The sequence below is a fragment of the Lissotriton vulgaris genome, chromosome 8 (genome assembly GCF_964263255.1).
Source record: "Lissotriton vulgaris chromosome 8, aLisVul1.2, whole genome shotgun sequence".
NCBI classification, from domain to species: domain Eukaryota; kingdom Metazoa; phylum Chordata; class Amphibia; order Caudata; family Salamandridae; genus Lissotriton; species Lissotriton vulgaris.
The window spans coordinates 1,470,189,699-1,470,206,213 of NC_141696.1; positions in this window are offsets into that span (position 1 = coordinate 1,470,189,699).

A 16,515-nucleotide genomic window follows, 5' to 3' on the forward strand; every position below is an offset into this window, starting at 1 on the left:
AGCGATACCAAAGGGGATGATGGACGGAGCGTTTGAGCAAATCAAAGACGAACAAAGCAATACCAAAAGGGGTGATGGATGGAGCGTTTGAGCATTTCAAAAGCGAACAAAGCGATACCAAAGGGGATGATGGACGGAGCGTTTGAGCAAATCAAAAGCGAACAAAGCGATACCAAAGGGGATTAAGGGCGGAGAGTTTGAGCAAATCAAAAGCGAACATAGCTATACCAAAGGGGATGAAGGACGGAAAGTTTGAGCAAATCAAAAGCGAACAAAGTGAACAAAGCGATACCAAAGGGGATGATGGACGGAGCGTTTGAGCAAATCAAAATGCAATGCGGTGCATCCTGGTGCAAGGCAATGCAGATGCATATCGCAGCTCCAGCACTCTGCCAACTTGGCCTATCTTGCAAATGGTGCATCACACCGTACGCCTGCTTCAAGCAGGCGCAAGGTTTTGACGCAGCTGCGTCGGAAAAATGATGGAGTGAAATCTTGTACATTTCACTCAGGCACTTTTCCAAGGTGTTCCAGCACCGGGACGCCAGCCCCCCCCCCCCGCGCCGGAACGCCCACATGAAACCTGACGCAGGTTTCATGTGGCGCGGGGCTTTATAACATGAAGCATATCCCTAGATGCGTCGCATTGTAAATCCCCCACTGCATAGCGCTAGCTTTACGCCACCGCTGCATCAAAGAAGTGACGCAATGGCAGCGCAAAAGTGGCGCACAGGGCTTGTAAATCTGACCCTAAGTCATCAAGTGGGCGGCGTGAGCGGGCAAAAGTTCTGTTTGTAAGACCAGAGCCAAGGAGCACTTGTCAGAGCAGTGGGAGGCGTTGTGCCCAAAGCAGAGAGGAGGGGTTTGCTAAGCATTACCCTTGCCTCACCACACTTATGTTTCATTTCTACGTGCTCTGCAAATTGTTGCTATTATAATCATCATGCTCAATTTGTAACTAATAAAGAAAAGACTGCAAAACTCATTTTCCGAACAGTGCCTTTCAACTAAGAAATGTTTTAAAACAGTGTAACACAACTTCTGCCAAGTTTCTGAGTTATTCCTCATTCACTTTCTACCATTGCAATCCCCTGACTCGCTCAGAGGAGGTCGCTTCCCCACGCTCCCAGGGCTTGGTGATTTGGAGATTCCAGAGCGCTTTGAAGCAGATCTGCGGTATCGTAGCGCCTTCCAGCTGACTCACACCACCGCGTCTGCGCTCCGCTTGCTCTGCTGCCTCTTATTAGCGCTATTGCACCCCCGCATTGCTGCCGCTGCCTGCATTGTGAAATTGACATTTGTAGTGCTGCATATTTCAATCAGCGCATTGTTCTGTTCGCATTGTTTAATTCTAAAGTACTTTATGCTCGATTGTGCCTCTGATTGTGCCCCAGTCTCGCCCAGTTTCGCTTTCTACCTGTTGCAGCCATTTTGTTGTGCTTCTTAGCCCATAGCTCCACCCCGCTCCCGCCTCCCAGCTGACCCTCCCTCGCCCCTCCCCTTCCACTATCCATTTATGACAGATGGTTTTGCGCGCAGAGGTCGCGCCCAATGCGCGCCGAAGGTGCGCCAAAGGTGCGCCAAAGGTAAGCCCGTCTGCGCCTGGACCGCACCCAGCGCCAGACCCCCTGGCCCCGCAAAATCCACTCCACCCACCTAACGTACGGTGCCGATACCCTCCTTGCCCTCATCCCCGGGCGCGCTCCACAATGCTGTGAAGCTACCCCAGGACACACCCATGGACCATTCGCCTGCCACTCCTGCAAGTTCACCTGCATCAGGACACATACCAAATCCACTTCCCCCAAACACACCTCTGACTCTAACCACCTGAAGTGCATCCTGCTGAACACCCGCTCGGTCCACAGACACGCCATTGAACTCTGGGATCTACTCGACACTACATCACCAGACGTCGCCTTCCTTACTGAAACATGGATGAACGCCTCATCAGCACCCGACATCGCCATAGCCATCCCAGACAATTACAAGATAATACGAAAAGAGCACCCCATCCACACAGGAGGAGGTATCGCCATCGTCCATAAGAACACCATCCGAATCACGACCAGCTCCGACGACAACCTTGCGGCCGCCGAACGCCTTCACTTCCAGATCCACACCGACCCTAGGACCACACTTAGAGGCACCCTCATCTACAGACCACCAGGAACCTGCACACAATTCAACGAAGACATCACTGCCTTCATCAGCCCACATGCCCTCAACTCCGAGAACTACATCCTACTGGGAGACCTCAACTTCAACCTGGAAAAGAAAAACGATAGCAACACCACCACCCTTCTGGACAACCTGGCCAATCTCGGACTCAAACAACTTGTCGACACCCCCACCCACCTAGCCGGACACACCCTCAACCCTATCTTCACCTCCAGCAAACACATCTCCTTCGATCACACCACAGCTCTCCATTGGACGGACCACAGCTGCGTCCACTTCAGCTACAAAAAGACCTCGACTCACAACCCCCCACAACCTATTCCTCGAAGAAACTGGAACAAAATCACCACCGACCAACTCTTCACATCGCTTAACCAAAACCGTCCTGCCATATCATCGGACCCAAACCAAGCTGCCACCAAACTCACACAATGGATCACCCACAGCGCTGACAAATTAGCACCCTTGAAAAACCACCAGATCAAACATGGTAGCAAAAATGCCCCCTGGTTCAACGATGACCTTAAGAAATCCAAAAAGTTTTGTCGTACCCTCGAGAAAACCTGGAGAAAAAACCCAACCACTGACAACCTTACCACCTTCAAGGACGCCACCCGCAAACACCACCAATCAATCCGATCCACCAAGAAATCTGCATTCAAGGATCGACTCGACAACAACGCCCACAACAGCAAGGAACTATTCAACATCGTCAAAGAATTTACCAACCCCATCGCCGGCACCAACGACATCACTCCCTCCCAAGACCTCTGCGACTCTTTATCCTCTTTCTTCCACAACAAAATCGCCGACATACATAACAGCTTCAAAAACCAGACCGACCAACAAACCACTCCACCCACCTCCGAACCAAAACAGCACTCTCACAACCTTTACGCCTGGAACCCAATCACTACAGAAGACACCATCCGCCTGATGAACTCCATCCACTCAGGTTCACCAACCGACCCATGTCCCCACCACATTTTCAACAAAGCAGACTCCATCATCGCACCCCATCTCCGCAATGTCATCAACTGCTCCCTCAACTCCGCAACCTTCCCGGAAAGCTGGAAACATGCCAAACTCAGCGCCCTCCTGAAGAAACCCACAGCAGACCCCTCGGATATTAAGAACTATCGCCCCATCTCACTCCTCCCTTTCCCAGCCAAAGTCATTGAGAAAGCCGTCAATAGTCAGCTCGCCGCCTTCCTCGAATCCAACAATCCGGCTTCCGAGCCAAACACAGCACCGAAACCGCCCTCATTGCAGCTACAGACGACATCCGAACACTACTGGACCACAGTGAAACAGTTGCCCTCATCTTACTTGACCTCTCCGCAGCCTTCAACACAGTCTGTCATAGCACCCTCATACAACGCCTCAGCAACGTCAGAATACAAGGAAAAGCTCTGGACTGGATCATCTCGTTCCTCGCCGGAAGAACCCAGAGAATCCGCCTCCCCTCATTCAAATCAGAGGCCACCGAAGTCATCTGCGGCGTACCACAAGGATCATCGCTCAGTCCCACCCTCTTCAACATTTAAATGAGTCCCCTCGCATCCATCGCGCGACAACACAACCTCAACATCATCTCATACGCAGACGACCCCCAGCTGATCCTCTCCCTCACCAAAGACCCATACACCGCCAAAACCAATCTACACGAAGGAATGAAAGAAGTAGCCGATTGGATGAAGAACAGCCGCTTAAAACTAAACTTGGACAAAACGGAAGTCCTCATCTTAGGATCATCCCCCTCTGCCTGGGACGACTCATGGTGGCCACCGGCCCTGGGTAGAGCACCCATACCTACAGATCACGCACGTAACCTGGGCTTCATCCTAGACTCCTCCCTCTCGATGACCAGACAAGTGAACGCCGTCTCATCTTCATGCTTCAACATCTTACGCATGCTCAAAAAAATATTCCGTTGGATCCCTACCGAAACAAGAAAGACAGTCACCCACCCACTGGTCACTAGTTGACTGGATTATGGAAATACCCTTTACGCCGGAACCACAGCCAAACTACAGAAAAAACTCCAACGCATTCAAAACGCCTCAGCCAGACTCATACTGGACATCCCCCGTCATACTCACATTTCCGGTCACCTGAAAGACCTCCACTGGCTCCCCGTAAACAAGAGAATCACATTCCGTCTCCTCACCCACGCACACAAAGCCCTCTACGACCTAGGACCAGAATGCCTCAACACACGACTATCCTTCTACACTCCCACCCGCCAACTACGATCATCCAATCAAGCCCTCGCCGCAATTCTGCGCATCCATAGATCCACCATGGGTGGAAGATCCTTCTCCTTCTTGGCGGCCAAGACTTGGAATTCTCTCCCACTCACCTCCGTCTTACACAGAACCTCCTCTCCTTCAGAAAACAGCTAAAAACCTGGCTTTTCGATAAGTAATGCACCGATCATTCCCTCAAGCGCCTTGAGACCCTCTGGGTGAGTTGTGCGCTATACAAATTCCTGAACTTGAACTTGAATTGTGTTGGACAGGCCACGTGAAGGGCCGCTCCCCCTGAGGTTCCGTGACAATTGTAAGTGGTGTTTTTTGACTCGCACGAATATGGTCGAGTCTGGTATCTATGAACCGCAAATGACGAGTTTAGTAAGTGTGCGCAGTTTCGCTGTGCTAACTTAAACCGTTCGTTTGTTATGTGAGTTTTTCATCTGTACCCACGGGTTCCATCTTAGATACGGCATCCATTTTGTCTCTTGCCCTCAAGTAGCCAGCGAACGGACGTTGTCCGCTTCGCGACCCTGGGACTTCCAAGATATTTGCGGAAGACACATGTTCTTTGTGAGTGTCTTTATGACGAGGGGGTTGCTACTGTAAGGCAGATGGCGCCGCTCGAGGCTCATCTTGCCGCACGGACTTATTGTCTCAGCCGTGCATCTCATTAGGCACGTCCCTTTGATGCCTGTATCTCGTGTTTCCCGATACCTCCCCTTTTACACCCTTTCCGATCTCCCCACTGTCTCCGTCTTCCTCTGCACCTGTCTTCGTTCCTATTTCGATCTGTTTTACTGCTGATTGGAATTTGCTAATGGTGGGAAGATGGTTTTTACAGTTGGGAACCGCCAAATGTTTCCGCACTTATGTTCCGGACCTTGTGTGTTTCAAAGTGACCAAAGCGACCCCTCTGGGGGATAATTGTGGGAACCGGGTTGTAAACTTTTGTGCTCAATGTTATCCTATGGGTAAAAACTGTATAAAAGGAGCGATCCACAGAACCAATTTGAAGCAGTCTCCCCAAGTTGCACGCTGTGTACTTGTCGTGATCTCTGTGTTTCCCTGCAGCAAATAAACCTTGAATCTTTGACGCCGAAGGAAGTGTCCCGTGTCTCTGTGACTTGTACGCCGGAGCAGGTTACCCACGAAGGTTTCAGGTGTTGTGCCCTGGCACCGCTGGGTCTTAACGAACCCAGTCCTTCAGTTGGCGCCCAACGTGGGGCTGCATCAGTGGTACCGGTCCAAGCCCGACGATCGTGAGGAACTTCGTGTGAAATCTCCGAGGGAAGGTGCACTCCGCTTCATCGATCCTGTTGTCGAAATAAGTGGCCCGAAGACTTTTCCCGCGAAGATTCCCGCCTCCTGACGGCTGCGACGGACTGCTGCCCTGACTGTAGACCTGTTTTGGCGCCTGGCGTAGACCTTGGTATAGCGAGACGATTGACGGGCCTTCCTGGTGACGCCATCGATCTTTGAGTTAAGTATTTGTGGGTCGCTCCCAGAGTTCTTGGTTGTGGTTACTTAGTGGTTGCATGGTTCCATTGCATTTGTGGTTCTTGGTACTTTGTTGTGTTGTTTGACGACTGCAGCCGCCAAAAACCGAGGGTTTTGTTCTTTGCTGGGACTTGGTAAATCCCGTAACCCTTGAAGTTTGTGAAACTCGGCTAGTGTGCAAGATGCCTGGTCGCAGTACTTTGTTCGGCTGTTTTAGACCTTGTGGTGCGGATTCCCGACTGGAGGACTCGTGCCCGATACCTCCGGTTGGGACTCCTACTTATGACCTGTATAGCAAACATGGGCTAGGCCCGATTACCTTTAACGATTATTGGATTAAATATACAAAGAAAGACGGCGACCTTCGTTGGCCACCTCACGGTAGCTTCGAGGCGTCGATCTTAGATAATCTAGAAATGAAGTTGTTCGAACGTAAATCAAGGCCGGCCATGTTTGATGCCTTTCGGTTGTGGCGTAAAGAAGCCCGACAGAAAGAGATCAGACAGAATAAACGTAGTCAGCGAGATACTGTTGCTACCATAGTGAAGAAAGCTGAGCAGTTTCAGCGTGATAAGGAGGATAAGGATAAGGAAGTGTTTGAAAGACTACAGCGTATGACCATAGATAAATGTTATCCTGCTTTGCCTACGGAGTCGGATAAGAAGGAAGAGGCAGTTGAGGATCCTTTAATGTCCTATCTTATGAAGTCGCCACCTCCGTACGTACAGGGTACCGCCGCTCCTGTGGTCCCTGCCGTACCTGTTCTTCCACCTATTGTTCCTCCGCCTGTTCCTCAACCTGCACCCGCTCTTCCGTCTGTTCCTGCACCTTTGTCTGTTTCTATTCCTACTGCTCCTCCGCTTCCACATACTCCTGCTCCCGCTACTGCTCCTGTTTTGTTAACCCCTGTTGTTGCTACTGTTTCTACTCCTTCTCTTGTTAGCCCTGTGTCTTATTCTTCTCCCTCTACTCGTAGTCGCAATTCTCCCCTTGCGGCTAGCTTCTTTCAGTCGCTCGGACCTGTTCATGGGTCTGCTGGTTCCGATGGTCCTCAGAGACGTAGTCAGCTTCCTGGAAACAGAGAACGTGTTGCGCTGTATAATATGGCGATGGGATGGATGGTGAACCCCCTTAGAAATCCACCCCGTGTTGTCCTCGAAACGTTTTGTCAATTCAACATACCAACCCAGAGATATGTGTTTGACGAAATGTGCAAGTTCCTACATGATCAGATAGCGGCCAATGCGCCTGACGAGGTGCTGACCGCCCTGTCTGAGCTTCGACTTCAGTTCGCAACTGGACTGATAGTAGATACTAACGTCCGACGTGCTATTGAGCGGTTACTATCTTTTCGTCCCGCTCCAATACCTCATGCATTGTTTGTCGAGGATATTGAAAACCAACCAGACGAGTCTGGCCAATATCCTATGCGTGAAGTTCCGCCGGTTTGGATACCAGCTGATGGTAATGCTAATCCTCCGGTATTGGCGCATTTCCAGCAAGTGTGGATACATCTCCCATGGAAACGATCGGAAGTGCTACAGGTGAAGCAATCTTTGCCCGATCCTCGCAAGAATCCTACTGGGTATTACAAGGAATTATCGCAGCTCGTAGATGCTACGGTAATGAATCTTGCCGATATCGATATGTTGTTTGGCAACGTCGTACCGCAACCGGTATGGGCTAAGATTCGTCAGGAAAATCACGCAAATGAATTAGGCGCTGATTGGGCTGCCATTATAGCGGCAGATGCTGGACAATTGGCTGCTACTAAACCCGACCAATTGATTACTGCTCTTCCTCAGCGAATAATAACACTAATGAAAACGCTTATGCCAGCTATGAGGGTAAATTGGGACAAATTGTCAGCTTGCAAACAAAAGAAAGACGAGAGTGTTTCCGACTTCTTTACGAGGTTTGAGGAAGCATTCATTGACCATAGTGGACAGGATATGGGTACTGAGGGTGGACAAAGATTGTTTGTGGATACATTTGTGTCGAACTTATTGCCCGATTTGAGCAATAAATTAAAGAATTCGGAAAGTGCATGGGCAGTTTCTACCTCAGCTCAGATATTGGCTACGGCGCAATATTATGAGAATAGGGAGAAAGAGGAGAATGACCGTGCTGACAAAAAGACGAAAGAGCTGAAAACTAAAGTGTTGTTACAACAAGCGTATCCGCCGCGTTCTAATCAGAATGCGCCCCAACAGAATAGATCGCAGTCGCAATCGAATCGATCACAGCCGCGTAATGATTCCTCCTCCCAAAGATCATCATTAGGGTACAATCAATGTGCTTATTGTAGACAGGAAGGACACATTAAATTCAACTGCCCCGTTTTAAATGAACGTAATAGTGGTAATTCGTCCAAAGGAGGCCGTGGTGGTTCACAGCAGGCATCGCGTGGTAGAGGTCGTGGTGCTCAAAACGATCGCTCAGACAACTCATCTAATTCTAATAACTGTTTCGATCAACGTGGATCATCGCAAGGACGATCTGCGCAGTACAATGTAGACGATTATTACGTCGATCAGGGAACTGACGACAGTAATTACTAGGACAGCCAAAGACAAGGAGAGGGAGTGGTATCAGTTCCGGTTGATCAGAGAGGGCCTTACGTCGCAGTTGCTACATCGGGCGTCGTTGAGCCTTTTCTGTTGGACACTGGTGCAGCGAAAAGTTCCATCATGCATTCGAAACTCCCTGGCGCACCTTTGTCTGGCTTAACAAATGTTTCCGTTGGATTCTCTGGCGCCCCTGTTAGCAATCCAGTTTCGCGCCCTTTGCCCCTTCAAATTGGGCCACGTGAGCTCCAAGCTCCGTTGATTTTGACTACTGGTTGTGGTGAAAATCTTTTGGGTCTGGATTTGCTTAAACGTTTGTACGCAACTTTGTATTGTTCTCCTGCGGGTGTAAAGCTTACGTTAGGAGAGAGGGTTGTCTCTCCTATGTATTTGTCTCTCGATAAGCTTCCACCGGAATTGAGTTCTCTTCCTGCGTCTTTGTGGGCGACGGGACCAAATGACGTGGGCCTACTTGATATCTCTCCCTATGTTGTTCAGTTGAAAGCTAATGTGCGATTGCCACGTATTCCCCAGTATCGTATCTCCCTTGATGGTGAACGAGCTTTGTTAGCGATCATTTATGATTTGATCGAGAAAGATGTTATTGAAGAGACTCGGGGAAACGTGTGCAATAGCCCTGTACTGCCCATTCTTAAACGTACCGATCCTACAAAACCGCCTGTTTATCGTTTTGTTATCGATTTACGGGAGGTAAATAAAATTGTGGTTCCTCAATTCCCTGTTGTGCCTGACATCACGGCGCTACTGACTCTGATTCCAGCTACTGCATCATGGTTTTCGGTGATTGATTTGAAAAATGCGTTTTTCAGCATCCCGATTGCCGAAGAGAGCAGGGACCTTTTCGGTTTCTCTCTCGGTGGACGTAGCTTCCGGTTCAAACGCTCTCCTCAGGGCTACTGTGAAAGTCCATCTATTTACAGTCAAGCCTTGAAGGGTCAACTGGATGCATTTCGGTTGCCGGTTGGTGCGGCTTTAATCCAATACGTCGACGACTTATTGGTGGCCGCTGATACTCAGGACATTTGCAAAATTGCTACAGTGTCGTTGCTGCAACATCTCTGTGAGTTAAATCACAAGGTGTCACCTTCTAAACTCCAATATTGTTGTCAAGAAGTAACCTATCTAGGTCACTTATTGTCAAAGGAGGGAAGGAGATTGACCCCAGAGAGAATTGCAGCGATTGCGCGAATGGCTGTGCCAAACACCCAAAGAGATGTGCGTGCCTTTCTAGGTATCACGTCGTACTGCAGGCAGTGGATTCCTAATTTTTCATTGCTAGCAAAACCATTGGTGGCTCTTACGTGCAAGGATGTTTCAACTCCTTTACCATGGACGGAAGAATGTCAGAAAAGTTTTTCTGAACTGCGTGATTCATTGTGTTCGGCTCCTGTGTTAGGTACCCCTGACTACAGCAAGCCGTTTACGCTATATGTTCACGAGAGGGAAGGTTGTGCTTTGAGTGTCTTAACGCAACCTTTTGGTGGTAAACAACGTCCATGTGCATATTTTTCCTCGACCTTAGACCCAGTAGCTAGAGCATTGCCGAGTTGTTTACGAGCAACAGCGGCAGCTGCGGTCTCCATCCGACAATCAGCAGGATTGGTCATGGATAATATGCTTACGGTGATGGTTCCGCATGCAGTCGATACTCTTTTGAATCGAACGAAAACTCAGCACTTGACGAGTGCGAGGTTGTCTGGGTACGAATTGACGCTCTTGGCAAGCCACATTCAGATAAAACGTTGTAATGTCCTAAACCCGGCAACTTTGTTACCAATTAGCACAGAGTCAGATGAAGTAGCAGAACATGACTGCTACTTGAGGACTGAAGAAGAAACGAAAGGTCGAGTGGACCTTGAAAACACCCCATTGGAAGATCCGGATGGCACTCTGTATGTGGATGGGTCATGTTTTAAGTTGCCGAATGGCGATGTGACTACCGCTTATGCTGTTGTAACATTGAACACTGTTGTTGAAACTGCAAGATTGAATCAGAATTCTGCCCAAGCTGCGGAATTGATTGCTCTCACTAGAGCATGTGTGTTAGCAAAAGGGAAACGTGTGAATGTGTACACCGACAGTCAATACGCGTTTGGTGTAGCGCATAGTTTTGGACGATTGTGGCGTGAGAGAGGTTTCTTGACGTCGCACGGTACGAAGATACAGCATGGCCAGCTTGTGAACGATCTTTTGGATGCATTGACTTTGCCTACGCAAGTTGCGATTGTTAAGTGTAGTGCGCATCGTAAAGTGACGGATGATGTTGGTCGTGGTAATGCGTTTGCGGATGAGATTGCTAAGGAGACTGCCCGGAACCTTAGCACTCGAATGTATGTGACGAGTTCGGTTAGGTGGCCTACAGAATCGAGTATGTGTGAAGATACTATCGAGAGCGTGAAAGCAATTCAGAATGAGGCCACTGAGACTGAAAAGACGAAGTGGAAAGAAAGTACGGGAAAGTTGGATGCGAATGGTTGTTGGATTGATTTGTCGGATCAGAAAAGATGGATGTTGCCTGATGCGTATGTGCTGGCCGTTGTGACAATGGCACATGGGTTAGCACATATTAGCGCGAAAGGTATTTGCAAGTTGCTGGCTGCTGTGTGGAAGAACGATGGCATTACGAAATGTGCTGAACGTCTGGTGAAGAATTGTATGGTGTGTATAATGTACAATCCTGGCAAAGGAACCCCAACTCCCCCTGGCAGTTTTGCTCCTCCTTCGTATCCCTTTGAGGTGATTCAATTGGACTTCATCCATATGGAGCGATGCAATAACCTGAAATACGTTTTAGTTGTGGTTTGCGCATTCTCCCGATGGATCGAGGCCTATCCCCTCAAAGACAATACTGCTTTGTCTACTGCGAAAATCCTACTGAAGGAATACTTTCCTCGGTATGGAATGCCTAGAGTCGTGTGGTCAGATAACGGAAGTGAGTTTGTTGGAAGTGTGATGAAGAGTGTGTGTAAGGGCCTTGGAATAAATCAAAAATTCCACAGCGCCAATCATCCCCAGTCAGCTGGGTTAGTTGAGGGGTACAACGGCACCCTTAAACTAAAGCTAGCAAAGATTCAGGCTACGACTGGTCTTTCGTGGCCTGACGCTTTACCCTTAGCATTACTGTCAACTAGGGTGACTGTACACTCCCGAATAGGGCTTAGTCCCTATGAGATAGTGTTCGGCCGTCCTGCGAATGTGTGGGGGGTTCCTAGGCCAGGAATGTTCTCTGATCTTGAGTATCCAATGTTGATTGACTATTTACATGACTTGACTGCTAAACTGAGGTTAATTCACCAACAGGTTTACGACGCATTGCCGACGCAGACGGAGGGTCCAGGCCACCAGCTCCAGCCCGGAGACTGGGTGGTAACACGAAACTTCTCACGCAAGAATAATCTGGACCCAAGGTTTACCGGACCTTACCAGGTGCTCCTGGCCACGAGGACTGCCGTTCGTCTTGAGGGGCGTAAAAATTGGGTGCATGCTACGCACACCAAGCGAGTCCCTATTCCTTTGCCGGCAGACCCGTGGGTAAGGAAAGGCATTGCGTCAACAGAAACAGAAACATTGCCGGCGTTTGTGCCTTTCAGCGACGCACAGCCTGTTGGAGAATCCTCAGCGCAGCAGAAAGCCACTGTCGAACATTTGTCAGCAAAAGACTCAAGACCAGAACAATCAACTGATCAGCAGGACGCTGTCTCTTCAACGGATCCTTTGTTCGACGAGCAGACACGTCCCGGGAAACATCGATATTCTTTGCGATCTCGCACTAAGGACAAATAAAATTTCTTGCTTTGCTGAAATTGACAACTGCATTATCCTCGTTTTCCCGTGATCAGTTTTGAACTTTCGTATTACTGTGATTTGTACATATATATATATATTGAGCTTCCTCCCTTGCATCTTTTTGCTTCCACAGCCGAGAGACTTTTTGTGCTTGTATATACATATTGTGTATTGAAGGCCGTAGGGCCGCGCGCGTACTTCCTTCTGGACAGTAGGTCTTGACGCTAGGTTAAAGGCCGTCGGTTCCTAGGAACTCCTAGGAATTGACTATTGCTGCACAGAACGAAGTGCGTCAAGAAACGTTGCGGACGGTCGTAGGGAATGGCATTCTCGAAGCTGAATGATTTGGAGGGAGCTAAGGCGCACAGACTTAAGCTGCAGCAACTCAGTCGTACCAAATGTTTCATATTTCAATTGTTTGTATTGTTTTTGACTGCTTCTGCATTATTGGCGGGTGGGGTGTATTACACGATGTCTTATTTCTTACCTGCTACACCTACTCCTACTCCTTACCCTAATCTTACCTCTACTGCTTCTCCCCATTCCTTTCACATGTTACCGGAACACGAGCAGGCTAGACGTGTAGAATTCCGCAACAATTCCTTTATTCAGCTCCTCCATCAGCATCAGTTAGTGGTTAACACTACTAATTGTTGGGTGTGTGGGTTGATGCCACATACTACTGATAAGGGAATTCCATATCTGGTGTTACCGTATAGTTCCCAAGGGTCAGCTCGAGCATTTCAAACAATGTTTCGAAGCGCACTGGGTTTCCACCCCATTCGAGAACCACGTTCCCCCTACTCTGGCCCTACCTCGTATCAGAAGCCTTTGTCAATAGCCATAGAGGATTTAGATAGTGAGATCTATGATCCTTCGCTTATTCCCGAAGAAGAGGTACAGGCCTATAAGGTCCTAAGTAGAGGTGAATATAGTGTGTTCACTAGTGAAAAGCAGCTTAAAAGCTCGCCTCCCATATGGGTCGTACCCCACACTGGTAATTTCTGTCTTATGGGTCGTGGCCGAAGATCGCAAGCCCGACTTGGAGCAAGTGCCTGCACCGAAAATTACATTCTGCCGATGTTCTCGTCCCCTGTGTTTCTGGCTGCCAAGGGTACATACTTTATCTGTTATGATCGTGCATACACATGGTTGCCCGCAGACTTCATGGGCTCATGTTTCATTGCAAATCTGTTGCCTCCGACGTTCACTGTAGATGCCGATTATCATAAGACTAGAGTTGTACGAGGCGTAATTAGCGAAGAAGACACTGCCGGTCAAGAGGCAGGAGACTTTTTCAAGGGTTTCCTCCCGTTTTGGGGACCTATGGTTAATAGTAGGAACCTGAGACAGTTGACTCGAGTGGTAGAATCGACAGCTAATATTACTGCCAGTGCCCTTGGTAATATCACCACAGAACTTCAGGCGGAGAGACTTATGACGTTACAAAACCGTATGGTTTTAGATGTCATATTAGCAGATCGCGGTGGGGTATGTAAGGTGATCCATTCGAGCTGCTGCATTTTCATTCCAGATAATGCTCCTACTGTCTATCAAGCCATCTCGAGGTTGCATAAGATCTCCGAATCCATACACGTGGATGTAGGGGATTGGACGCTACTTGGATGGTTTTGGGGCCTGATGTCGACTTGGGGTTGGAAAATTCTGATGATCATTGGGGTTGTGGTAGTGTTCCTGTTCACGTGTTGCCTTTGTGTGCAGTGTGGTCCTGCCTTATGTGGCCTCTGTGCTACAACGTGTATGAGACAACCATCTGTTACCAAGGGGACTCGGTTGGACAGAGCTATGCTACAGCAACATCTCGATGGTCTGATGAATATCGAGTATGATTCCGACTAGTGCTTGCCTACATGAGGGCAAAAGGAGCGTCTGAGGTTCCGTGACAATTGTAAGTGGTGTTTTTTGACTCGCACGAATATGGTCGAGTCTGGTATCTATGAACCGCAAATGACGAGTTTAGTAAGTGTGCGCAGTTTCGCTGTGCTAACTTAAACCGTTCGTTTGTTATGTGAGTTTTTCATCTGTACCCACGGGTTCCATCTTAGATACGGCATCCATTTTGTCTCTTGCCCTCAAGTAGCCAGCGAACGGACGTTGTCCGCTTCGCGACCCTGGGACTTCCAAGATATTTGCGGAAGACACATGTTCTTTGTGAGTGTCTTTATGACGAGGGGGTTGCTACTGTAAGGCAGATGGCGCCGCTCGAGGCTCATCTTGCCGCACGGACTTATTGTCTCAGCCGTGCATCTCATTAGGCACGTCCCTTTGATGCCTGTATCTCGTGTTTCCCGATACCTCCCCTTTTACACCCTTTCCGATCTCCCCACTGTCTCCGTCTTCCTCTGCACCTGTCTTCGTTCCTATTTCGATCTGTTTTACTGCTGATTGGAATTTGCTAATGGTGGGAAGATGGTTTTTACAGTTGGGAACCGCCAAATGTTTCCGCACTTATGTTCCGGACCTTGTGTGTTTCAAAGTGACCAAAGCAACCCCTCTGGGGGATAATTGTGGGAACCGGGTTGTAAACTTTTGTGCTCAATGTTATCCTATGGGTAAAAACTGTATAAAAGGAGCGATCCACAGAACCAATTTGAAGCAGTCTCCCCAAGTTGCACGCTGTGTACTTGTCGTGATCTCTGTGTTTCCCTGCAGCAAATAAACCTTGAATCTTTGACGCCGAAGGAAGTGTCCCGTGTCTCTGTGACTTGTACGCCGGAGCAGGTTACCCACGAAGGTTTCAGGTGTTGTGCCCTGGCACCGCTGGGTCTTAACAAACCCAGTCCTTCACCCCTCTGCCCGACCAGGCCCGAGCCCGGTCCCTCAAGTGTCACACACCACCACTTCACGTTTTCCGTCCCCTCCGGGACCCTTGCCTCTGAACATATCGACCTCGTGGGCCCGATCCACTACTGGCCCGCGCGCCCAGCCTGGGCGCCATCTTGGACACTCCGCCACGAGGCCGCGTGGCCCCCGATCGACCCCAACCCTGGACCTGGCCAGGCCTCAGACATCCCGGCACCACCATCCACCCAGGAGGTGAGCGGACTACTTGGCAGGTCAATGGGAGAAAGAGGTGTCGATGGTTCTCCCCCGCCAGGTGCCGCTCGCCCACAACCTCCCCGGGCGCTGGCTCCACCCCCCTGCTGGGTGTCTGGACCCCTTCATCCCGGACCCCCCAACCTCCAAGTGCGAGGGTCCGGACATCAAAGGGCACCAGCCCTATAACTGGGGCAGCTCCAGAGCAGGAAGGCAGTTGTATCCTGGAGTCGAGAGACGCAGTGAAGAACTCATCCTTGACGGACTACTGGCGCTGCCGTAGCCCTGCCATGCGAACCATCGTCCTGCCTGCTGGCGCTGCCGCAACCTTCGTAACCTTCATCGTCGTCGGGACCTGCTGGCGTGGCCGCGGACCGTTTGTAACCACCATCTTCATCGGGACCTGCTGGCTCCGCCGCGGACCGTCGCTTCCTTCATCCATCTCGGGACCTGCTGGCTCCGCCGCGGCCCGATCATCTAGAACGCCGAGCTCGAGGATTGAGAGCTATTTTCATCTATTGGTAACAAGACTGTCCCGCTACCCTTTTCCCAATCCAGAGACCAGAATCGAGGGGACCCCTGAGTCCAGACCTCCTTGTATCATTTTTCCGTACCTAAAGAATTGATGATAAAGTATCGTTGAACCTTATCCTGGTGTGGTGTCCGTCTGTGGGGGGGAAGTTACTTGTCTGTACGATCGCTGGAGACGGCTCTCCCCGGAGACCTCTCCCCTTATCCTCGGCCGACCCTCCCGGTCCGTCTAACATTGGTGGCCAGCGGCGCGATCCGAATCACCGCATAATCGTACAGAGAGTAGCTCACCCCACGACGAAATCACAATGACAACCAAAGAAAGCGGATCCACCGAGAAATTTCAGATGGAGAAATTGGACGAGTACAGCCATCGTGAACTAAAACAATTCTGCATCGAACTAGGTATCGCTACCACCGGTCTAAGTACCAAAGACGATTTCAAGCATGCCCTAGAGTCCTGGCCAGAAACCGGGGCCGTGGGAACCACCGACCAAAACATTGCAGCAGTAGAAAAAAACACCACGGCCCCCGAGGAGCGAAGAACGGGTCTCTCGCAAGACGAGATCCAGGAACGAGAAAGAACACGACTACATGAACTAGAAATGGCCCGGCTCAAA